Source organism: Protomyctophum parallelum (genome assembly GCF_964188405.1).
Source record: "Protomyctophum parallelum genome assembly, chromosome: 1".
Lineage (NCBI taxonomy): Eukaryota > Metazoa > Chordata > Actinopteri > Myctophiformes > Myctophidae > Protomyctophum > Protomyctophum parallelum.
In genome coordinates this window covers 17863802-17890633 of record NC_139697.1, presented here as the reverse complement: position 1 = coordinate 17890633, position 26832 = coordinate 17863802, and the positions used below count along the sequence as shown (strand labels likewise).

The window sequence follows — 26832 nt, the reverse complement described above, 5'->3', positions numbered from 1 at the left end:
AGATTGCCGTGGCAGAATGAATGGGGCAAGGAGTTGCCATGTTGGAAGAGACAAGCGGCCAGGTCCACGAAAACAAGCCACAACAACTATCTTGAATCATTATGAAAACGATCCGACAGCGTCATATAGTTTACCATCATGTTAAACTAAGGGTGCTTCGAATGAGCCGCGGGTTTAAACGACGACGTTCACCCGGCAAGTGATTTAACTAAAACAAGCCTGGGACGCTTATAATGAGACGGGCACGAGCGGACATACTCAAAGTGGTCTAGGATAGTGGCGACGCTAGTGTTGACTCCCGTGGCAACAATGGAATGCGGAAGTGCTCGTTCTATCTCAATGGGATAGTTCCAGCCAAAGGAACAATGTTTGGAACTATACGAGCGTGTCGTCACTCCTACTCTATACTGTGGGCAAACCAGTCGCCGTGTGTATTTTTTATCCTGCTGCCTTGGATGGATCGATACTACGTCCACATGAAGACTAGTAGTAGCCTACTGCTACGCAACCGTGAAAGCAACATTTAGTGCATGATCGCCCAGACGCCACTTGTAGCAGTGTAGAATGAGCGGCCTTTGTATACAGCAACGCGCGTTTATACAATGAAGCACTGGAGCAGCAGCAAGCAAGCGAGCCGGGGGGGGGGGGGGGGGGGGGGGTCCACAAATGACCAGGGTTTTATTGTGATTACATTCGGCTGAATTACAGTACATTCCACGAGCCTACTGTATACAACTCCATTTGGGTTAGCAAAAATAATAACTCAAAAAACTATAAATCTCTTGAATGTTGAATCACAAAGAGGTCATTGTCCCAGCATGTGGTTTGTAATGTTTTAAATTAGATTAAATGAAAAAAGAAAAAAAACAGTAGGCTAGTATATCTTATCACACTCATTATGAAATGGACCACATACAGATCCATTTAATATACACTCAAGAGTTAATCCATTCTTGGCGGGAACCCCTTTTGGTGTGTTAAGCATTATGTTGTACCTTTGTTATTGAAAAATAGCAGATCTACTTGTAGGTCTGCTGTTTTTGAAAAATCTTGAAAATGTGGCACAAATCTTTGAATGTATATTCTTTCACAGTGAACTTTTATAACTCAAATCTTTGCTTCTGGGGGAGGGTCCCTGGAACAACATATTTTCAAGATGGGGGTCGATGGCCAATTACATATAATTGTGGGTGTCCTTGACATGAATATGTTTGAGAACGACTGACAGAAACATAAGTTTTTCAGAAAACTGTCGGAATTCAGAAGACATTTTGTAGAACTGTCTTCAGGTCTAAATGGGTTAATATACACTTAAATTAGTTAAATTAGCACTGAGGATTTTACAGCACATGCAGGGCTTGAGGTTTGATGTTCTTTCAGAGAACTGACCTCTGGGCACTTTGATTCACTGAATCAAGACATTATCATTTATTTAGACAGCGATAATAAGGACTATAAGGACGATTCTACAAATGCCTTCAAAATCCTGACGGGTTTTCTGAAAAAAACCCATGTTTCTGTGTCAGTGGTTCTCAAACATTTTCATGTCAAGGACCCCCAAGATTATACTGTATGTAAATGGCTGCCGACCCCCATCTGAAAATATGTTGTTCCAGGTACCCCCTCCAGAAGAAAAGATTTGAGTTAAAAACATTTGCTCTGAAAGAATAAATATTCAAAGATTTGCACTACATTTTCACGATTCTTCAAAAATAGCAGACGTACAAGCTCATAGCGCGGCACCGAGTGCCGCGCTATGAGCTTGTAGATCTGCTATTTAAGTATAACATAATGATTAAAACACAGAAAAGGGTTTCCCGGCCCCAAAATGGGTTAACTTGTGTGTACCAATGTCATGAACCATTTCCAGGGGTGGTCGGTCATAGCTGAATGGTGTAGAGACTGAGGCCATCTTGGGAATCAGAAGGTCACTGCATGTTTTGCCTCTCTGACCCAGTCGAATACCAAACGACTCGCCCCTTTACCAACTCGCCCCCGCAATTCTTCTTTTTTATAATTTTTATCCCACGATTTTGTAACCCATGCATTTTTCACCCCTGTGTCAATTATCTAATGTGATCCTGGGCTCTACACACCCTCCGCCAACCCTCCGCCAAGCATGACTTGAACTCATGCTTCCTTCATGCCTGAGTGTCTAAGTTGCTCCTTTGCACCTGACAGGGGTGAGTTTCCCTGGTTGGGGTGTCCCTGGAACAACATATTTTCAGATCGGGGTCGGAGATGTTTGAGAACCGCTGACATAGAAACACCGTCTGTATTTAGAAGACATTTGTAGAATCGTTCCCCGGTCAAAAATGGGTTAAAGAAGAAGCAATGTTCACTGATGCCTGAGGAAGGTTTTGGTACACACAACGATAATGTCAGTAGTTTTGCCATCGCTTCACCGCAAACCAAAGCTCGAGGCGGGGTTTAATTGGCAGATATTAATATAATAACTATCACAAGGTGGTCATTGGGTCGGTGCTATTAATAACAGCAGTGTGACCTACTTGTAGAGTGAGACGGTTGTTCGTGTCATGATGCAGTGTGGCTTCTCCAGCTGTGTTGATTTCGTCGACTAAAAACTATGCCGACATTTTTTCGTCGACTGCCTCTTTCCACTGCTGAAAACTAAATGGAAACTAAATGAAAAGTAAGCTGTTATGACTAAAACTAAGACTAAACTAGAACTGCACTCTGTCGAGTGCCTACTTGCTTGTTGCACACTAGTAGGCCATTTATGGCCTACTAGTGCGCAAGCAGAGCGTGCAAGTACTGTGGACCGCTACAAACTTTCAAATATCAGCCTCTCTGTTTGCAATGTTGAATTATTAGGTTTAGCTATTTGCTACGTACCTTGCTTTTGGAGGAGAGTAAGTAGTATTTTGAAGTATGGTAATGATTACTTATGCCTGTTATGGCAGTGGTGTCAGATTATATACATGTATACTTAGGGGCATTACCTTTAGTCCACCCGACATTGAAACATGTCATCGTTACGTCACCATCGATAACCATTTATACCCTGGCATTGGTACATATATTCATCATGTCATATGCTCATATGTCTAGATATATGTGTATATGTCTATATGTATGTATATGTAATTTCTGAGTTGGTTAGTGGTATAATGTGGTTACTCGGGTGGTTTGATGCGTATGTCCCTTTAATCCACCCGACACTGAAACATATCGTTACGTCACCATCGATAACCAATTATACCCTGGCATTGGTACATCTTCATCACGTCATGGGACATACGCGGACAACATACCTGCTTTGTGCCAACATATGACGTCATATCAGCACCTGGCTGATAACATTACTTGCACGCTCTGCTTGCGCAAGTAATATACTGACAATTTTGTCAACAAATAAAAACTAGACTAAAATGTTAGAGGAAGGGACTATAGTGGACAAGAGATCCATGCAGTATGAGTCATTTTACACTTGGTTGCATGCTGAAAATAGCAAATCTGCAAGTAGCAAAACCATCCAGGCTTCACCACTGCATCGAGGACCCCACACAGATGTTCCTGGCCAGCACCTCCCCCCGCAAGGAGTGGACAACCCTCAGCCGCCTGAGGACAGGTGTGAGACGTTTCGGTGCAGCCATGTAGAAGTGGGGTTCTCTTGGACAAGTGGCCACTGCGAATGTGGGGATCCGCTACAGACTGTGGAACACGTTCTTACCGGCTGCCCCACATACCGGCCACCAAATGGTGATTGTGGCTAAAATGACCACTTCACCACTTTTCAACCTATCTTCATTTACAAAAATGTTATGATGATTATCGTGAGAACGATGGCTTCCATTTTCGCATTGCAACTTTTCAGGACTAGAAAGCCTGCATGTGTTGTTGCATGGTGGGAGATCGTATCATCCTCTTTGGAACACACATCATACCGGAAAGACCCAGGTCCACCTACCTGTGTCTTACCTATGTCTTAGACTTCAGTCCTAGACCCAGGTCAACCTACCTGTGTCTTACCTATGTCTATGTCTTAGACTTCAGTCCTAGACCCAGGTCCACCTACCTGTGTCTTACCTATGTCTTAGACTTCAGTCCTAGACCCAGGTCAACCTACCTGTGTCTTACCTATGTCTATGTCTTAGACTTCAGTCCTATAGCCTCAAGACATTATGCAAGCTGGCGGTGATTCAGTACGGTCTGGAGCAGTCCGAACTCACACACAGCATCAGGTGGGAACTATGGCAGCCATGACCAGCAACAGCAGCTGAGAAAAAAACAGTCCTCTAAAACAGCCAAACAAACAAACAAACAAACAAACAAAATACAATAAATTAAAACAGTGGATAAATAACATATTCATTTCATGGAGAACGCACACGTCTGGTGAGAACAGAAGAGTGGGGGGTAAAAAAGGACATAAAGACTCAGGATGGACGTAATTTACAGAAATGCAAATAGCTCCCCTTTTCCTTTCCATGCCATGCCGGAAGGAAGGCAGGCAGCATTCAGTAGAATTATCTCCTGAGAAAAGTCTCCTGAACTTGGAACGCAGTATTTTGCGTTGAACAAATGTGTTTAGAAAGTCACGTCGTTACACACACACCGCATCTCCACTAGCTAAAGAGTGCTGGGTTGTGCCCCAAAAATTGCTGATCTACAAGCTCACAACGCGTCGCACTGCGACGCGTTGTGAGCTTGTAGATCAGCGATTTTTGTCCAAAAGTGCCCTCTTAAAGGGATTTCAGCCCCTGCCCCTCTCTCTGCACGTCCCTGCTCTGGACTGTACTGCTGTCCACAGAAGGTATACCGACACACAAGCATGCCCACACACACACAGACATGCACACACACACACACACACACACACACACACACACAAACGTGCACACACCAGCCGCCGCCAACCAACCCCTAAAAAGCACAACTTGTTTTGACTGCATGGCATGCATGCCTGACAGGGAACGCTTTCTACCTATACTTCTTTCGCGCTGTCTGTCTGTCAAACACACACGCACTCACGCACGCACGAACAGACACACACACAGACACGCACACAACGGGCTGTTGTTGACACTGGATGGGGGTGTCTGTCTGTCAGTCCAACCCAAACACACCTGCAGGCATGTGTCTAGACCCGTGTTCAGCTCGAAAAGACATGCTGTACATCATGCAATGCCCTGGATGAGGTGCCGTCAACTATACGGTATAATTATGCACTGTATACCGTACGTACGTTATATATAATATTCAGATTTGGGGTTTAGCGTTATAGGATGAGACATTTAGCGGTCAGGTTGAGGGGTTGGAGTTTATAGTTGATTCATACTTAAGTTGCACCGCTGGTGTTTGCGCATTAAAAATAGCAGATCTACAAGCTCACAACAAGATTGTGAGCTTTATTCGGCATTAGGTTTACTTTTGAACAACACTTTTGAACAACATTCTAAAAATGGCATTCATGTCCTCAAATGTTTGATGTCCGAGGCACAAGTATAGTATTTATGCAAACATGCGTGCGTGTGTGCGCGCATGCGTGCGTCGTTGCGTGTGTGTGTGTGTGTGTGTGTGTGTGTGTGTGTGTGTGTGTGTGTGTGTGTGTGTGTGTGTGTGTGTGTGTGTGTGTGTGTGTGTGTGTGCGTGTGCATGTGTGTGCGTCACTCGTGGCAGAATTGTGGTGACACCGAGGTGAGTGTAAAAGTTTTCATCCGAGGAGAAAGATGGTGTCAGACTGGACTAAATAATTGAAACACGGCATCCACATTTAGTCCACATGGCTGAACAGATCTGGCAACAAACAGCCATATCTGAATGCAAAGAATGGCACGCACGCACACACACACACACACACACACACACACACACACACACACACACACACACACACACACACACACACACACTGTGTCTGCATGTTTCCTGCAGGCTGATTGCCTTCCTGTCTGTGCACTGGTCTCTTTCCGTCAATTCAACGCTTATTCTTGGTCTCCCGCCAGGCGGTATTTCTACCACAGTACAGCTCTTTTAAGACGCAACGGCCGTGGAACCCAAGAAGGGATAATAATAATATAGCATCACAATCAGTTTTAACCAATTAATTAACCCCAAAATCATACTTTGGCGATTCAAACATTCAAACGCCAATCTATACGAGCTATCGTGACGCTTTGTGAGCTATATTTCTGAGCGGTGCAACCACTCCAAGGAACAGCAATGTCCGTGTTCACCTATATGTGACGTTAACCCACCTACCTATGTGACTATAAGCACCAGTATGACTATACGAGTACCAGCAGGGGCGCTGTTGTGCCAGAAACAGAGAGAGAGATAGTGCTGCAATGTCCCAATAGGGTCTTTGACATTAATGAGAACAACTGCGCTATGGTAACTGAAGCCAAAATGTAGTAGAATCCGTTAGTGGTGGATATTGCTTGGTGATATCACGAATACAGAGGCCATGCTACGATAGATATTAATCACGGTATACATATATATCGATAATAAAACACTTTCAGGCCCACAGAGATCTAAATTAAAATGTCTAAACATCCTAACAAGGGGTCTGGGAAGGGAGTGCATTGCAACTTGCAAGGGGAGGCTTTGATAACAGAGGCACTGCGTCAACCAGATAATTCATGCCGTATCGATACAGCAGCCTCTCGATCGATACACCTATATCGTCCGGAGTTTCGATCGATATATTGCCATATTGATTCATTGAATGCACCACTCATAGAATCTGTGTTATTCAAATCAAGAACATTGACTTATCCACTTAGTTTCAACATGGCATCCCTATTTTGGGCAATTAAAAACATTTAAAATAATTTCACAAACTAAATGTAATATAGGATATAATAGCAGATCTACACGCTCACAACACATTGTAATATGACACGTGAGCTTGTACAGATTCACTATTGTTCACTATTCATAAGACGTGATGAAGTATTGGGCGGGCGGGAACCCCTCATGGTGTTTTAAGCATAATGTTGTATACGTTAGCTATTGAAAAATAACAGATCTACAAGTTCATAGTGCCGCGCTACGAGCTTGTAGATCTGCTATGTTTTTATCGTGAAAATGTGGCGCAAATCCTTGAATATATATTCTTTCAGAGCGAACGTTTTTTAACTCAAATCTTTGCTTCTGGAACAACGTATCCAACGTTCCAACAGCGTCCTTGGAACAACGTATTTTCAGATGGGGGTCGGCGGCCAAATACAGATATTTCTGGGGGTCCTTGACATGAAAAAGGTTGAGCACCACTGACATAGAAACAGGTTTTTCAGAAAACCTTTTAGGATTTAGATATTTTTTGGTTTTTTGAATGGGCCTCAGGTCTAAATGGGTTAAAAAGGGAACATTCGCCCAGGCGGTGGTGTAACCGTCTGGGCACCCGACTGGTAATCCAGTCGCAGTGTGCTGCGGGTTCTCCTGCAGGCATGAAGGGAAGGGCATGCATCACAGGTTCTGCAGCACCAATCAAAACGTGGAATGTTAACGTTTATGATGTCGACACACTATCTTGTCTGCTACTACTACGGGGGCACACCCAAGGAATTACGGTTTAACAGCCCTGCACACTGTATTATGTCAGGATCTCGACATGGTGACGAGTGGGAGATTGAGTGGGTAGTAGAGACTAGGCCACCAGTCCAGGCCTGCCCAGTCTATGGGCAGTGTCTTAAGTACCAGGTCTTATTACTTAACTTAAGACCTGGAGGCGTGGTCAATGCTCTTTGGACACTCAGAATGATCACGCCTCCAGGTCTTAAGTTAAGTAATAAGACCTGGTACTTAAGACACGCAAAATACAGTAAGTGTCCAAGTGTCACATTTAAAGTGAGACACTTAACCCATTTTGGGCGGGAACCCCTTCTGGTGTTTTAAGCATGTTATAATTTAGCTATTGACAATTAGCAGATATACAAGCTCATACTCGGTGCCACTCTATGAGCTTGTAGGTCTGCTATATTTTGAAAAATCGTGAAAATGCGCCGCAAATCATTTAATACTACTATCTTTCTACTACCCACTCAAACTCCCACTCGTCACCATGTCGAGATCCTGACAGTGGATATGGCCTAATTTAGCCCAAGGAGTGTTTTTGTGCAAAACTAATGCTTGGAATGGATTCAGAATCATGAAAACCCCCTAAACCCCCACATTTCTTGGTAACGATTTAGTTCCCAGATTGGTCAAATACCTATTCAAATGCCCATACTATAAAAACGTTCGCTCTGAAAGAATATATTATTCAAAGATTTGCACCACATTTTCACGATTTATAAAACAAAAATAGCAGATGCGCTACCCCACGGAGTGGGGTCGGAGTGGGGACACGCCACAGCATTAAGACTGAAAGAAGCAGATATAAGTCATACCAAGGAACTCGAGACGGTCTCATCAAAACGGAGGATAGTGTCAGAAATCATGTAGCATACTCCTTTCTTCATGAAGGGTAGCGTCTTGCATCACGGAGTGATAGCCAGCCGGTGTTATATAAACTATAATTTCTATTTACGAAACCTTTCCACGCGCAGAAGGATGGAGAGTCATATTATGAGGGATAGATAGAGATATAAGAGAGAGTTCTGCCTGTCTTGCATCGTTTCATGAACACTGTCTGCAAAGTGATAGCAGTGCTGTTATAAATGTAATGTATTTATGAACCTTTTCACACAGAGAAGGATGGAGAGTAGTAGAGGGATAGGTAGAGATAGAGGGGCTTCTGTGTGCTGGCCATGGAGCCATGCATGGGCACAGAGGGGGCAGAGGTGGAAAAACGTAAAGGACCACTTCACCACTTTTCAACCTATCTTCATATAATAGGTCCTCACTAATAATCATGAGAAAATGGCGTAATTTCTTTCTACTCGGTCTGTGTCTCATATTATAGGAGGGCTGTGGGCAGTTCAGAAACTGTCTTCCAGTGACATCATCGATGGGGAATACAAGCTAATAGAAACTGCAGGCTTTCTAGTCCTGAAAAGTTGCAATGCGAAAATGGAAGCCATCGTTCTCACGATAATGAAAATCTAAACATTTTTGTTCTGCCTAATGATGATGTCACTGGAAGACGGTTTCTAAACTATTATCTAAAGATAGGTTGAAAAGTGGTGAAGTGGTCCTTTAAGTAAAAGTACCAATACTGCAATTTAGAGCTATTTAGTTACAAGTAAAAGTACGGAATTGAAAATGTGTACTTGTACAAAAGTATCGGCATCAAAATGTACTTAGAGTACTCAAAGTAAAAGTATTGCAGAATGTCCCATTTCACAAGTTCAAAATGTGTACAAAATATTTTTGTAATCAAAATTAAAATCTCCAAAGTAACTAGTAACTAAAGTGTTCAAATAATTGTAGTGGAGTAAAAGTACAAATTTTGGCTCCAAGATGTAGCATTAGTAAAAGTACTGGAAATTGGGAATACTCAAGTGAAGTGCAAATACCTCAAAATTGTACTTAAGTACAGCACTTAAGTAAAAGTACTTAGTTACTTTCCACCACTGCAGGGGGGCAGGGAGCCTGGCCCACTGTGCATTGGGCACAGAGGGGCTCTGGCCAGGGGCAGAGAGATTAGGCCTATTCTGTATACCCAGGGCCTTAGAAGGACTCGATCCTCCTTGTAAGCTGCCTGGCTGGCTATATGGCTACCATCCAGACCTGCATTGTATTTATAGAGACATCTTCTTGGTAAGGGTGCCAGCCAAGTGGGTGCACATGGTGGACGAACACACGAAACATAAATATGTGCGTGCCGTGCGTGCTGCGTGCACCACACACACACACACACACACACACACACACACACACACAGACACACACACACACACACACACACACACACACGCACACAAACACACACGCACTAGTCTCCAATTGAGTGGTTCTCAAAGTGGATTCCAGGGACACTGAGGGGTCCTATAGTAATATATATATATATGAGAGCTGGAGAGAAACCGGCCAAATAAATACGTAAATAATATGTAAATGTGGGAGTCCTTGACAACCAACTGGCATGGATGATTTGCTGTGAATACGGTAATCAAAAGCAGGGCAGATGCTGGAGTATAGGCTAGAAGATAATTAGTGCTGATTCTCTATCAGGGAGCAGCAGATGCCCAAAGCACTGCAGAGATGAATGCTTCTCACTAGCTGCCTCCCTCTCCATCATTTCAGCTAGGAATCACACCCACACACACACACACACACACACACACACACACACACACACACACAAAAATGTGTGTGTGTGTGTGTGTGTGTGTGTGTGTGTGTGTGTGTGTGTGTGTGTGTGTGTGTGTGTGTGTGTGTGTGTGTGTGTGTGTGCCCAGACACACAGACTCGCTAATAAGACACACGTGCACACACACACACAAAACAACCAAAACACAGTCGTCACACACACACACACACACACTCCACCCACACACACACACCCACACACACACACACACACACAAACACACAGTCGTCACACACACACAAACACACAGGATAGAGCGCTACAGGCCGATCAGTAAAAAATAACTTTTTGTTTTTGTGTCTGTGTTGAACATATATTTTCCGAGAGGTATTTCCTGGTGAATATTCCAGGGAGGGCCTCATGCATTCTTTGAGTGTCTTATAAGAGGATTTGCATCCTCAATTTTGAGCTCTTTAAAGCTGTGGTGTAAAGTACAGTAGGCCTACGTCAAAACAAACAACTCAAATGACTCTCTTCAACTAGAGTACTAGTATAGACTGTGGGGTAAACTGTGGGGTAAAGTACTAAACACGTGGGGTAAATCTTAGCTGCTGCGCTCTCTGTCTCACACAGAGAGGCTCAGAAACATCTGTATGTCAGGAGGTGTCATTTAATCATTAAATATCATAAACAGGAGGCGGGGAAACCACCGTTTTTTTTACAGTCCTCCAGCGAGACACGGCAATTATGTCATTATTCACTTCTTCGTGGCAGACCGGGTGAAGTGAAGGCGTGGGCAGAGATGGTTCAGTAAGGCAATTTTGTTTTCTGTCAACATATCGAGAATAATCCGACCATAGACATATTTCTATGCAAAGACTTGATAATTACTTTTTGTGCCTCGATCCTGACACAAAAACAAACATGTATTTGTTTATTCATGTTGCCTTTACTTATCCAGGTAAATTAACGGTAAAGAATCAGTTTCTCATTTACAACAACGACCTGCATGGCCACATCATGGCATGAAAACAAGACATTCGAATAGATAACATTGGGTGCTTCTTGGGTGGTCCTCCAAGGTCCATTTAGACGATTCTACAAATGCTTTCTAAAGCCTGACAGTTTTCTGAAAAACCTCATATGTCAGTGGCGCTCAAACATTTACATTTATGTCAAGGACTCCCAAAAATATATGTAATTGGCCGCCGACCCCCATTTGTCGTTCCAGGGACCGCCTCCCAGAATCAAAGGTTTGAGTTAAAAACGTTTGCTCTGAAAGAATATATATATTCAAAGATTTGCGCCACATTTTCACGATTTTTCAAAAATAGCAGATCTACAAGCTCTTAGCACGGCACTCTGTGCCGCGCTACGAGCTTGTAGATCTGCTATTTTTCAATAGCTGAAGTATAACAAACACCAAAAGGGGTTCCTGCCCAAAATGGAGTATTATATTAATAGAGATGTCACTGGATTTCTCCTCCCATCCACTTGCATTAAGTTGAGTGCAGTGCCCGGTCTCGAGTCGGCCGCACCCATGGTTGTCCAGAACCGCCACAAAAGGCCTTTTTTATTTGGCGGCCATCTTAAAAAATGACCGCCATATTGGATTTTTCGCTGGCTCGGTTAAAAAAGTTAAAGAGGTGACCCAGAGGCATGTTCATGCCAAATTTCACGCTTGTATCATCAAGTGAAAGGTTCTCTCACAATATGGCTGTTAGCCGCTGTACTATCACTGAACTTTGAACTTTGACTGAACTTTGTGACTGAATGCATGCACATGTGACACACTGATAATTACAGACATCATTTAGGAGACTTTTGATCCGATCCTTAAAGGCAGGGACAAATGGAAGATTGCTATCAAACTCACATTGTCAATATGAGTCACAACAGGCACACAGCGGCCCGCCATGCACAAAGTGGCTGCTCAATGTTTAACCCATTCTGGGCGGGAACGTCTTTTGGTGTTTTAAGCATTATGTTATACTTCTATTGACAAATAGCAGATCTACAAGCTCATAGCTACGAGCTTGTATGGGTCTGCTATTTTTGAAAAGAGCGAACAACTCAAATCTTTGCTTCTGGGAGGTCTGTGGGAAAAACATATTTTCAGATGGGCGGGCCAAATACAGATAATTCTGGGGGTCCTCGACATGGAAAAGGTTGAGAACGACTGACATATAGAAACATTGGGGTTTTTCAGAACGCTGTCATGATTTTAGAATCTGGTGTCAGGCCTTAAATGGGTTCACTGTTAAGTGTGACCTGCGTGTTTCATGAGGACACGCGTCGGAGACGGTTAATGTGTAACTACTGTACAAAACAGCACAGCCTTGAATTGAGCAATCTGTTGTGAACAGACTGAGGTAAAACAAGGTTCCAGAGGGACGTCGCCTCACTGTAAAGCAGGGACGTGCACACCAGTGTTGTTTTTGGCAGCACATTTCTATACTTTAGTTTTAGTCATAGAAGTCTCTTGAATAGTTTTCATTTAGTTTTAGTCACATTTCAGTCACCTGGAATGTTTTAGTGTTAGTCTAGTTTTAGTCGACTAATGACTAAATTTACACTGAAAATAGCCGATCTACAAGCTCACAACGCGTCGAGCTGTGGTGCGTTGTGAGCTTGTAGACCGGCTATTTTCAGCACGCAACCAAGTGTAAAATGACTTATACCGGATCTCTTGTCCACTAGTCCCTTCCTGACATTTTTGTCTAGTTTTTATTTGTCCTGACGAAATTGTCAATACATTTAGTCTTAGTTTTAGTCGTCATAGCTTAGTTTTCATTTAGTTTCCATTTAGTTTTCATCAGTAGTCGACGAACAATTTTCGTCGACGAAAACAACACTGGTGCACACCAAAGGGGGCTTCGGTCCCTGCCCTTTTACCCGTCTGTAAAACAACTGCGCTCAACCAGACCACGAATGCAGCGTTTACTACATGGTGAAAAGAGATGCAAATGCCCTCCTCTCCTTTCCATGCCATACCAGAAGGCAGCATTCAAGATAATTGCTTTTTTTTTCTTTTCCGAAGTCTCCTGAACTAATTTGTCTTTACACACCGCATCCCCAGTTGAGAAAGTGTGCTGGGTTGCGCCCCGAAAATAGCTGATCTACATGCTCTCAACGCGACGCATTGTGAGCTTGTAGATCTGCTATTTTGCCCTGCAGAAAGTGCCCTCTTATGGGATTTCAGCCCCTGCCTCTCTAAAGCAAAGCGCCAGAAGGTACAATTGGTTAACGCTCCAGCTCTATCCTTTTAGCTCTATCCTTTTATTACTCTATGGTTCCGGGTCACGACGGTCGCATATTCTTCTCTTCGACAACAAACCCATGGAACTATTTTCAGGCGGATTTTCATGGATCCAAAGCCGCCGCAAATACTTCGGCGTATATATGCTCCAACGGTAATTAAACAATCCTGGCTAGCCTAGGTATATATTGGATATTAATTTAAAGCCCTGAAATAAAATAATGATCCAATAAAACTGAAATTAAGAAATGCTGAGATTAACCCGCTTTGAAACATATAATCTCTCCTTAATTAGTAAATCTTTGGTTTCTCTAGTCTAGAGTGTAATGTTTGATGGGCTTTGCACCAACACCTTGGGGATTACTCATGCGATTACTTGGGTTCCCCTGAGGCTGCAACAACGCGGCAATAATGTGAGTTATATAATGGTGAGATCAGATCACAAAGAAACCGTCTCTTATTTTGGGCGGGAACCCCTTTTGGTGTTTTAAAGCATTATGTTATTATACTTTATAGCTATTGAAAAATAGCAGCTTGTAGATCTGCTAGTTTTGAAAAATCGTGAAAATGTGGCGCAAATCTTTGAATATTCTTTCAAAGTTTTTTTTTTTACTCAAATCTTTGCTTCTGGGGGCGTCCCTGGAACAACATATTTTCAGATGGTGGTCCGCAGCCAAATACCGATAATTCTGGGGGTCCTTGACATGAAAATGTTTGAGAACGAGTGACATAGAAACATGGGGTTTTTAAAGGCATTTGTAGAATCGTCCTCAGGTCAAAATGTGTTAACACCAAGTACAGAGTAGTGTACCGGTTTCAACCATCCGTAAAAACTCTCTTGTACACACACACACACACACACACACACACACACACACACACACACACACACACACACACACACACACACACACACACACACACACACACACACACACACACACACACACACACACACACACACACACACGCGCATGCCTGCATGTTTAGGCCTCACTCACACCTTCGCAACAAACTGATGTATGCTTGTTGTATACAAAGGCTGTGATACATCCTGCCCCAATGCATTTCCAATGGGAGTCACATGGTTATTGACGCAACATTTGTGTTGTATGAGGGGGAGTGGGGCAGTCGAAACACAGCCGAAAGCCATACAACAGCTTGTGGTCCAGAATGTTGTATCAAACCATGTGACTTACTTCCATTGGAAATGCATTGGGGCGGCCATGACACTTACATCTTGCTTACATCTAGCATGCATCAATGTTGTATGCTAGATCGAAAGGTGTGAGTGAGGCCTTAGTGTGCATTTGCACAAACATGTACCGAGGAGAGCACAGCATGAACAACACACCAGTGGTGGAAAGGTTTTTCAGAATACTGTCAAGATTTAGAAGACAATTTACAATTTAGGCATTTAGCAGACGCTCTTAATCCAGAGCGACTTACATTAAGCAAGAACAAAAAGCATGGGAATACATCACATAAAAAGCATTTATCATGAAACATGCGTAAGCTAAGAAAGTAACAGTGGAATATCTATAATAATGAAACTATACATATAAACTACCGGTATACATATACTGTATACTATACTATGCTATACATATGTACTATGACGTGCTATGACTACATACAATGCAATTATAGTGCTGTCTACATAACATGCTATAAGTCTGTATCAAATGCTATCTAAGTCTACAGAAATGCTATCTAAGGGGGTGGGGTAAGTGCTATGGGCCATGATGGAGTCTGAAAAGGTGGGTTTTCAGACTACGGCGGAAGATTGGGAGTGATGCTGCAGTTCTGACTGCAATGGGAAGTGCATTCCACAGTTTTGGAGCCAGAAGGGAGAAGAGTTTGGGACGTGTGGAGCGTTGTCCCGGCGTTTTTAGTGAGGATACTTCCAGCTTCCCTGCGTTGGCTGATCTGAGTGCGCGGGAGGGTTTGTAGGGTTCAATCATACTTGCAAGATATGGGGGAGCCATACCTTTGGTTGCTTTGAATGCCAGCATCAGAGTTTTGTATTAATTTGTAGACATTTGTAGAATCGTCCTCAGGTTCAAATGGGTGAAAGGGTTAAACCTAACCTTATTCCTAACCTTAACCTCAGTAAAACTATATGCCTAAACCTAACCCTAACTTAACCCCAGTAAATCTATGCCTAAACTTAACCTTATTTCTAACCTTAACCTCAGTAAATCTATGCCTAAACCTAACCTTATTCCTAACCTTAACCTCAGTAAAACTATGCCTAAACCTAACCCTATACCTAAACTTAACGTCAGTAAAACTATACCTAAACCTAACCCTATACCTAAACTTAACCACAGTAAAACTATATGCCTAAACCTAACCCTATACCTAAACTTAACCTCAGTAAAACTATATGCCTAAACCTAACCCTATACCTAAACTTAACGTCAGTAAAACTATGCCTAAACCTAACCCTATACCTAAACTTAACCTCAGTAAAACTATACCTAAACCTAACCCTATATCCTACCTAAACTTAACCACAGTAAAACTATGCCTCTCCCTAAGCTTATTTCTAACCTTCATTCTCAGTAAAAACAAAAATAAAGAATACAAGAACCGCCACGCCGAGCGCTCGGTGTGAGGTCGGCGGGGAAAGATGGAGGGGCGAGATGGTTTAGGGGGCGACCGTACCCGATACCCTCTGGTCTTATCACCGGCCACACTGTCCTGGAGTTCATGGGTTTCCTCCTGTGGGTCTGCAGGGGGTCTCGCAGGAATGTCTAGAACAGCCAGCCGGGGCCTGCGGCCCCCTAACGTGGAACAACACAGAACACAGGCCTGCCTTGCAGTGTTGTTTTTGTTGACTAAAATCACGACGAAAACTACATGGAAACTAAATGAAAACTAAGCTATGATGACTAAAACTAAGCTAAATGTATTGACAATTTCGTCAACCGATAGAAACTAGACTAGAATGCTAGGAAGGGGACTAGTGGACAAGAGATCCAGTATAAGTCATTTTACACTGCTGCTGAAAATAGCAGATCTACAGATCTACTACTTGTAGATCGGCTATGTTCAGCAAGTGTAAAATCAGCCATTACGACGGCATCAAGGCCCGCCAAAACACATTTTAGTCGACCTAAATCGACTGTAGATGTAGTAGACAAAAGTCTTATGACATCGACTAAAACTAGACTAACAATAAAACATTCCAGGTGACTAAAATGTTTTTTTGATTGATTGAAATATTTATTTGTAGAATTACAGTACATTTCAAGCACAAAGTTTAAACTCAATACAAAGACTGTTAACTGTGAGTGGATGACCCAATTAAGCATTAGGCTACACTTGACATGTGACTAAAACTAAATTAGACTAAATCTAAACTAAACTAAAAAATTGCTGCCAAAAACAACACTGTTCGCCTTTCTTTCAGACACCATAGTGGTTTCTATACTCAGGTCAATCTTACATTTCTGGACAGTAGAACTAACTTACTGTACATTGCGGCTTCACGTCTGTAATAAAATAAATTTAAAGATACACAGCAGAATGTCATGACAGATGTTCCATAGTGGGAGCCATGCAGGGCATACCACAGTACAGTACAGGAACACACTGTATGCCTGATTAAGATTATTACTTATTGTAGGAGCCAAAGAATGCTTATATACAGTAATTGTCACTTGGTTGGTGATGGGTGTGGGCACCGCATTGACGTTCCGTTATTGGTGGGAGCGTCTGTGGGTGGCCCTTGGTAGTCAACAAATATGGGTGTCTGAACCAGCTCACTCCTAAGGCTGTTTGAACTTGGAGGCAGGGTGAGCTGGGAGGATACACTTTGTTGACCGCACAATATACTTTGTTAGTTTGATTCATTCACGTTTTGGTTGCTCACTGTTTTGATTGTTATTTATTAGATTCTTTGCACATATTTATTGCATATATATATATATATATATATATATTTATTGTATTGTAATATTTTGTGCACTGAGCTATATAAACGTTTTAAACTTTGAGCTTGATTGGATATGAATCATTTTATCATTGTTTTATCGAGCGTCATTACAATTTGTTTTAGCTCCCAGGTTTAGCCTGCCGGCATGAGTAATTATTATTACTCATTAGTTATATTGAGGCTAAATAAAACAGGATCTAGGATCAGACACATACTAGGGCATTAAGCAACTAGTCGACTATTCAACTAGTCGACTAGTAAAGCCACTAGTCGACCTTGTTGGTACTAGTTGACTTTTCTTATTTTTTTCAGATTTTGCAGGCCTCAAGATAAAAAAATAGATTTTTTAACATAATAGGAAATAGGTAGTTAAACAAGTAGTCGACTAGTAAACTAGGCAACTATAGTCAAGTGAATGCCCTAAATCAGGGGTTCTCAACCCCTGGGTCGCGACCCTTCGGGGGGGTCGCCAAATTATTTTGGGAGGGCGTCCCCAAATTATTATAAAAATAAATAAATAAAAGAGTTATTTTTAGCAACTGAATGGCTGGAAAATGGAAATGGTTTCAGTATTTATTTATGGTGTATTGTCTCTATTATTAAGGTCATTGTAGCAGTCAATTTATATTGGGGGTCGGGAGGGGGCAGGGCCAAAGCATTTCCGGGGGTCCCCGGCCAAAAACGTTGGGAACCCCTGCCCTAAATCACATAGATAGGGCTGTTCTTTTAATAGCCGCCATCTCCTCAAATTATATTCAGCCACGCTAAATTGGGACCCTGTGAGTTACAATTTAGCTGTCGAGGAGCCATTATGTAACATGCTGGCAACCATCCAGCTTGTCTTCTCCATCACTAGCAGCTCCAGACACAGTAATGAAAGCACTTAATGAAAATGTCTCAATGGAGAGAAAGTACTGTATACGTTTGTTTGGATACCGGTTCACCAAGTCGCCATGTCGAAGAAGATTCTTCATCGTTATAGCTAACATGCTGCCTTCATCAGTGTAGTATGTCAAACCCCACAGATGTTATAGTTCATTTCCAAAGTCATCAAATATTTTGTGCAATTAAATGGTCAGCTAGATGATGATGATGATAAAAAGGTGAGTATGTGAATACCAATGATAAGTACAGGCCTACCATTTCAGGATATTGTTTACTAATGAATTACATTGTTTCGGTACTTTGGTGTTTGAACTTTTTGCATTCCTACTTCATCTCTAGTGTAAACTCTAAACAACTATTCTCTCTCTCTCTCTCTCTCTCTCTCTCTCTCTCTCTCTCTCTCTCTCTCTCTCTCTCTCTCTCTCTCTCTCTCTCTCTCTCTCTCTCTCTCTCTCTCTCTCTCTCTCTCTCTCTCTGCCGTTGGAGTTACATAACATCTGGGCCTCAAAGTGTGATTAACATCCACACACAGCCTAGAGGAAGATTCTATTCATAACTGTGAACTGATGAACACAAACCACTCAGATCATGTTAACAGATTGGTCTGTGTGCTATACCAAATGTTGGAGATAGACGGGATAAAGGCCACATTTATACTTAAGGCTTACGACAATTCGTATTCTAATATGATTATAGCCCTGATAACGTATATATTAAGCAAGAGGAGAACTTGTACGAATCCTTCCGTCGTGTTCTCCTCCCGTGATTGTCTTAGGTTCCAGTGATGTTTTTGGCAGCAAATTTAGAGTCTCTAGTTTCAGTCACATTTTGTGACTGTTCAGTTTTAGTCGACTAAATGTCATGAGATTTTAGTCGACTAAATCGACAGTTTGATTTAGTCGACGAAAATGTTATTTTGGCGGGCCTCGATGCCGACTGTTTTTGCACTTGCTGAAAATAGCCGATCTACAAGCTCACAACCCGTCGCGGATCGGCCATTTTCAGCATGCAACCATCGAGGCGGTCTTGGTTGGTCTTGGTTGTCCAGAAACACTTGTCCGACTGCTATAGGCCCATATATGGGCATGCCCATAAATGAGACCAGTGTTGTTTTTGGGGCAGCACATTTTTTTATTTAGTTTTAGTCATAGTCTCTTGAATAGTTTTTATTTAGTTTTAGTCACATTTTAGTCACCTGGAATGTTTTAGACCCTGTAGGCCTATACACGAGGACGAGGATAATTGATTCCACCTGCTGCCTGCACAGCGTTAAACATTTTGCCTATTCTGCAGCTATACTTAACAAGATAAATTACACATAGGAAGGCTATAGGCTACTATAGGATTAGGCCTACAAAAGTATAAAAAAGAGGAATTAGAAACAGTGAAAACAGGTCGTTTATCGAGGAATATGGACAGCAAAATGTCCACCCAAGAAGACGAAGCACTTTGACGAGGTGAGTCCAGTCCATGCTACTGTGCACCTCGCAGAGACTATGACATCACCGTTTCAGCAAATATAAACATTCGCTATGCACACGGAGACGACACAGTCGCGTCTCCAAACTTTCCCACTCTCGAAGGTGGTTTCAAAATTAGCCGGTTTAAGTTTTAGTCTAGTTTTAGTCGACTATGGGCTCCATTTTCGTCACCGCTAAACCCCTTATCCCTAAACTTCTTTGCCTTTTTTTTTTTACTATTTTGAAAAACATTTTGAATAGTTCAACTAGCCAATCTACATTGACACGTTGTGAGCTTGTAGCAATTTAAATATTCAAAAATGTTTTGCAAAATAGTAAAAAGAAAAGGCAAAGAAGTTTAGGGATAAGAGGTTTAGCGGTGACGAAAACGGAGCCCTAAATGTCATAAGACTGAATCTACAGTTGATTTAGTCGACTAAAATGTATTTTGGCGGGCCTTGATGCCGTTCGTGATGACCGATTGTACGCTTGCTGCTGAAAATAGCTGATCTACAAGCTTGTATAGATCTGCTATTTTCAGCATGTAATCAAAGTGTAAAACACGACAAACTATTGAGATTTGATTAGTGGCCTTATGAGCTCTTGGGCCTGTGGCCCCCCGGCAACAAGCAGTTTGGACCATCACTGTCTGGACTCTGGGGCCTGTCAGCAGTGTTGTTTTCGTCGACTAAAACGAAGACAAAAAATGTTCGTCGACTACCTTTTTTCCACTGACAAAAACTAAATGGAAACTAAATGAAAACTACCATGATGACTAAAACTAAGACTAATGTTCTGACAATTTCGTCAACAGCTAAAAACTAGACTAAAATGCTAGGAAGGGGACTAGTGGACAAGAGATCCAGTACGAGTCATTTTACACTTGGGTTGCGTGCTGAAAATAGCAAGCTCAGCGACGCGTTGTGAGCTTGTAGATCTGCTATATTCAGCAAGTGTAAAATCAGTCATTATACGACAACATCAAGGCCCGCCAAAATACATTTTAGTCGACTAAATTAACAGTAGATTTAGTCGACTAAAATCATATGACATTTAGTCGACTAAAACTAGACTAACACTAAGACATTCCAGGTGACTAAAATGTGACTAAAACTAAATGAAAACTATTCAAGAGACTATGACTAAAACTAAAATCAAAATGTGCTGCCAAAAACAACACTGCTGTCAGCACCCTCTCTCTCTCTCTCTCTCTCTCTCTCTGGGGGGAGGAAACCCCCTCCCCGTCGGTCCATTGTTCTCTTCACACCGAGGCCATTAGCATGAAAACAGCAGGGGGGTTCTCACAGGACACTACAGAGGAAGGGTCTATAGGAACTGTGGTTCTTCCTGTCCAAACCTGGACATGCATTTTTCTGGACAGTTTTCTGAAAAACCAATGTTTCTATGTCAGCTTTTCATGTCAAAGACCCCCAGAATTATCAGTATTAGGCCGCGGACCCCCCCCCCCCCCCCCCCCCCATCTGAAAATACGTTGTTCCAGAAGCAAATATTTGAGTTAAAAACGTTCGCTCTTAAAGAATATATACATTCAAAGATTTGCGTCACATTTTCACGATTAAAAATAAATAAATAGCAGACCTACAAGCTCGTAGCTACGACCTTGTAGATCTGCTATTTCTCAACAGCTAAAGTATGACATAATGCTTCAGAGCACCAAAAGGGGTTCCCGCCCAGAATGCGTTAAGATTTGATTAGTGGTTTAAAAGAGTTGAACATTTATTTTATGGAATAAAAGCTTCTTACAGGGGGATCCTGGTGGGGGACCCCCGGGGGTCTTGAGGTTGTTTCCAGGGGTGGCGGTCCCCAGCAAAAGGAGGAAATGATTCTTTCCACCAGCCATAAATTAGCCCAATGAGGGAATGTATAAAATAGCCAATCAATCACATTCAGTTGTGTTGTGCGCTTATACAGCTATTTTCTGCAAATGTTTGCCTATTATGAGTATGACATAGGCCCAGAAATATAGGCATGTTAGTGTTTCATATGGCCAATGTTTACTGTAGTCTGTAGCGTTTAAGCCAAATGGTGTTGTGGGGAACCGACTCGCGTCAGACTTTGGCTCTCATTTACGTCTCACAAAAACTGCACTTATAGTTCACAATCCGCCAGGTTCTCACGGAGGGGAAGAAAAAGCATCCGAAATGTCAGTGGAAATATAGGATTAGGGTTTGTTGCAATATCGACACAGAGAGAGAGAGAGACTGCATTCACTTTGCTGCTTATTGTTGTTGTTGTTGTCGTCGTCGTATAACATATTATTCAGTAAACAAATGAAATGTGAGCCGTGGATATCAGGGTCGTGATTTAGCGGCTTTGTTTAATGACTTGTTGTTCACTGGGAGGCGACACATGCAGCCAACAGCAACACACTTTGTCTAAACGTGGCGTGAGAAGTGTTCAAGCTGTCCAAAAATATTATTCCTCACACAACAGCTCCCGCATGCCTAAAGGCAGAGAGAGAGAGAGAGAGAGAGAGAGTGTCTCCGTCAGCGCCAAGAGGCACTTGGACGGCCTTCGAGGCCTTAGCTATCTCGCAGCTAAACAGGTGCCTCCTGTTGGAACACGCTACAAGCGTCTGCCAAGAGGCACGCAGCCCTAAAGAGCACACATTTCACGGAATCTCTGCTCCGCTGCAGATTAGGGAATTCACTTCCAGTCATTTTTACTAGTTGACTAGTTGCCTAGTTTACTAGTCGACTAGTTATACCTATTACTAACTACCTATTATGTAAAAAAATATATATAAAATTAATATTTTTACATTTAAAAACGGTGTAAATTGGTGACTATAACTATAATCTACCTGATCTTGAGGCCTACAAAATGTAAAAAGAAAAAGAAAAAGAAGAAAAAAATATATATTTGTTCTTATCAACTAGTCAACTAGTAGGGGAGAGCCGCCAAGGTTGTAACGCTTCACGGTTGTAACATGGACGTTATCTCTTGATTGGTCAACGCCACCATGACGCCATCGCGTCAGTATGTGTACAGCAACGTACTCTACGTGCCCAGGAAGTTTGAAGTGTTTACCTTCATCCCACGGGGAGCTATTGGCGAAAAACTGAATTTTCTCAACAATTTTTTTCTTTGATGTTGGTGAATAAAAATCCACATGGATGTCTTCATGCTTATGTTCTTCATTAGTTTGCATCGTGTTTAGACGGAATGCACGTTCATTCTGGTCTGTAAGCAACGGCAAAGAAAACTTGCGAAAGTGGATCAATTGTAACACACGCCGGCTCCATTCAATACCATTATAGGTCATATTTACACAGTTGACATATTGGACAATATTATATGTTCAGTCAGCTGTCTTCATTACAGAGTGTATTCTAAAATTTGTGTAGGGTTGTATAACATTGTACAACTCAATAAATTAAACGTTTGTTTAATCAATGTATTTTCCCATTGAACTTACTCAAGCGCCCAAACTGGTACACCCGATACTATTTAATATTCCCCTTATTTTTGATACATTTTCTTACCACATCCATGGTATGAAAACAATGCTAAGGAGTTGCTTCAATGAAATATAATTGCTTTAAGTTGAAAACGATATGTTTAATGGTGTTTTTTAGCGTTGTTACATTTATCATGCATGCCGTTACAATTAATCCGATATGCGCAGCAATTGTAACACTGGAACAGCTTCCACGTTCGGTTTAATAACTCCCGACCTGTTTTATAAAATAACTTGAAGTGGTTTATGGTAGCAGACATGTGTAGGTCCGTTGCCTGAAAATATTACATGTGTAGATAAACGGATCTCTGAGTAAAAAAATGAAACGTGCAAAATGTTACATCCTTGGCGGCTCTCCCCTACCAACAAGGTCGACTAGTGGATTTACTAGTCGACTAGTCGCTTAACTAACTCCATGCCACATGACACCTTATGACGCCTATGGTATGGTTAACATACTTTTTTGTATTAAATTGTTATATCATGATGTTATCAAACATAAGACAGGCTACATTTCCCAAAAGGAAATGCTTGTATTTAATTCAGTCTGACCAGAAACAGGGAACTATATGTTCCCCACGGGCCTATATAAATTAACGAGGGGCGGGAGGTGAGTGGATTTCCCCTCTCCCGGCCCATGCAAATCCAACTCTGTGTACAGCACACCCAACTGTCTTCCTGCTGTATTCTCATCAGTGTTGTTTTTGGCAGTACATTTTGATTTTAGTTGAGCCGTAGTCTTTGCAATAGTTTTCATTTAGTTTTAGTCACCTGGAATGTCTTAGTGTTAGTCTAGTTTTAGTCGACTAAATGTCAAAAGATTTTAGTCGACTAAATCTACAGTTGATTTATCTACAGTTCTACAGTTGATTTGATGCCGACTCGTATAATGACTGTTTTTTACACTTGCTGAAATTTTTCAGCATGCAACCAAGTGTAAAATGACTTTGGATCTCTTGTCCACTAGTCCCTTTCTAACATTTTACACTAGTTTTTATTTGTCGACGAAATTGTCAGTATATTTAGTCTTAGTTTTAGTCATCGTAGCTTAGTTTTCATTTCGTTTCCATTTGTTTTTGTCAGTGAAAAAAGAAAAAGATTCGTCTTAGTTACGAAAACAACACTGACCAGACACAGGGAATATGTTCCCCACGGGCCAATAAAAAATAACGACGGGCGGGAGGTGAGTTATATCAAAAACTGAATGGATTTCCCCTCTCCCGCCCATGCAAATCCAACTCCAAATCCAACACAACTGTCTTCCTGCTGTATTCTCATAAACCAGTGGTTTGAGAGATTATTTTTACGGATCTAGCAGTGATTCTCAACCCATTTAATTTCAAGGACCCCCAGTTTTACATGCATTTAGGCTACGGAGCCCCCATTTAATAGCATTTCTATCTCTGAGACCCCAGTTCATATTATAAAATCAATGTTAATGTAACTCTGAGTGTACAAATGGACCCGTTAGGGTCCATTTGTACACTCTCAGAGTTACAGCCCCTTAAGGGTCCATTTGGTTCCAAACTATCATTTTCCTGGGGACCTCCTGGAGCTCCCTCAAGGACCCCTGGGAACCACTGTCATAAACCGTTAGGAAATACAGTGGCTGTCATCAATCAAGGAACTGATTGGGGGGTTTGTTCGAGTCACTCAGGTCACATTCTCACCTAATACTTCGGTAGACTCAAATGCGTATGGGCGGAGAATTTGGGATTCTTGCATATTTAATTTGCTGCGGTTTGCCTTCACACTGTTATCCGCAGCAATTGGAAACGCAGCAGGGGGGTCCTTTATCAATGTGTTCCATTCATAAACTAGCCTACACAGTGAAATCTATGGTTATAAAATTATACTCATAACGTGCATGTGTCGTGCCGTCTGGGACTGGACCCCCCCCCCTCTCTCTCGCTCTCACTATACGCAAACGCACGCAGCCACACACTGTTCTTTTGGGCATGGATCCGAGGCAAGCGCACTGATATAACAGAAAGCAGCGCAAAATGTTTACACGTTTATTGAGATGAAAGTTCCTACTCCCCACTAGTCGCCACACAGTGACAGCACTCCATGTTTACGGCACGCACAGACAGACAGACAGAATATTCTGTAGGCTATAATACTATTACACTGCACTGCAGTGTTTATGTGTTTTCTTAAGCAATTGATTAATGTACTCATCCTCATTTCGATCAGGGCTTCAGTCTCCTCATTCGACCACGTCTATCCACGGTAACGGGACATCTTTGCGCTGCGTAAAATATGCCTTCTCCGTCTCCAACTGTGTTCAGCTCCTCACCCGCCACATTGTTTGCTTCATTTCCTTTATTTACTGCGGATTGCATTCACACCTGCACCGAATCTTAATCAAGTGCGATTGGAAGCGAAGCAAAACCCCCGTCTTTGCTCGGAGTATAATGCAGTTCTTTGATAAGCATTACGATTCGAATGAGCCTTCACACCTGCCAAACGAAGTGCACTTTCTGAAAATGCGCAGCACGATTCGTTTTAATCGCAGCAAAGCTCTCTGGTATGAATGTGACCTCAGTGCTGTGACTGAAGACGTGCGCATGATCACGCACTAAGCTTTCCCAGGTGTGTTTTGTTTGTGCCCTATAGCCTTTGAAAACGGAGGAGGAAGGAAGGAAGGGGGTGAGACGTCTCAATCTACCGAGGCAGGAGGAGCAACTCGAGAGAGGCTTTTATATCATGCAGCTAGGTTGAGGCCACGTGTGTGTGTCAATTAGAGGTGCTAATTAAGCGTCACAGTTGCTCCCTGTACCTGCCGAGAACATATTAATCCTGTTGGTTCACCTCAGTAAACACCCAGCTCCTACTCAACACCCCTTTCCCCCTATGCATGCCGATACACACACATGCACGACACACACACACACTCAACACAATTGGACCACACACTTTTCACGTACCACTTTAGTTTAGGCCTTAACCTACTGAGGAACACATGTGATGAGACCAGGCTTTAGTTTAGGCCTACTGAGGAACACATGTGATGAGACCAGGCTTTAGTTTAGGCCGAGGAACACATGTGATGAGACCAGGCTTTAGTTTAGGCCTTGACGTCCTCAACAGGTCCGTGTTAATGATACTCTGTCCGACATCACTGTGCTTAACACCGGTGCTCCACAGGGGACTATCTTATCCCCCTTACTTTTCTCCTTACTGTATATACAAATGAATTCCAGTTAGACCAGGATATGTTTCATTTGTTCAAATATGCGGATGATATGGCCCTGGTTGCCTTACTGAAGAAGGGGGACACAGTGGGGGAGGAAGCATACAGAGCACATGTGTTATCTCTTCAGAACTGGTGCGATAAAAGCTCCTTAGGGATCAATGTGACAAAAACAAAAGAACTTGTCATTCATGAAAAGGAACCTGTGCAGTCCATTACAATTGGTGGACAAATAGTGGAGGTAGTAGACACTTTTAAATACTTAGGCACATATATTGACAGCAAACTCAATTTCAGTGAAAATACTGACCAGATTTTTTAAACTTGTAACCAACGCCTCCACCTAAACAGTCTATAAAAACCTGATAGAGGGAATCTTGACTTTTAACATGGCAATGTGGTTTGGCAATCTAAATGTAAAAGGAAGAAGCAAGCTGCAGCGA

At 42.2% G+C, this 26832-nt stretch overlaps 1 protein-coding gene across 2 annotated transcripts in view; it reads right to left on the bottom strand.

Annotated features, from left to right (window-relative positions):
• Positions 1-26832, bottom strand: part of arl4ab (ADP-ribosylation factor-like 4ab) — a 133539-nt gene that overhangs the window by 82809 nt on the left and 23898 nt on the right. The window contains exon 3 of one of the 2 annotated variants that reach the window (XR_014570078.1): positions 13036-13108. The exons of the other annotated variant lie outside the window; for it this stretch is intronic. The gene's annotated coding sequence lies outside the window, so the exon portion shown is untranslated. Of the gene's footprint in view, positions 1-13035; positions 13109-26832 lie in introns of those variants that run through there. 2 annotated transcript variants of the gene reach the window in all.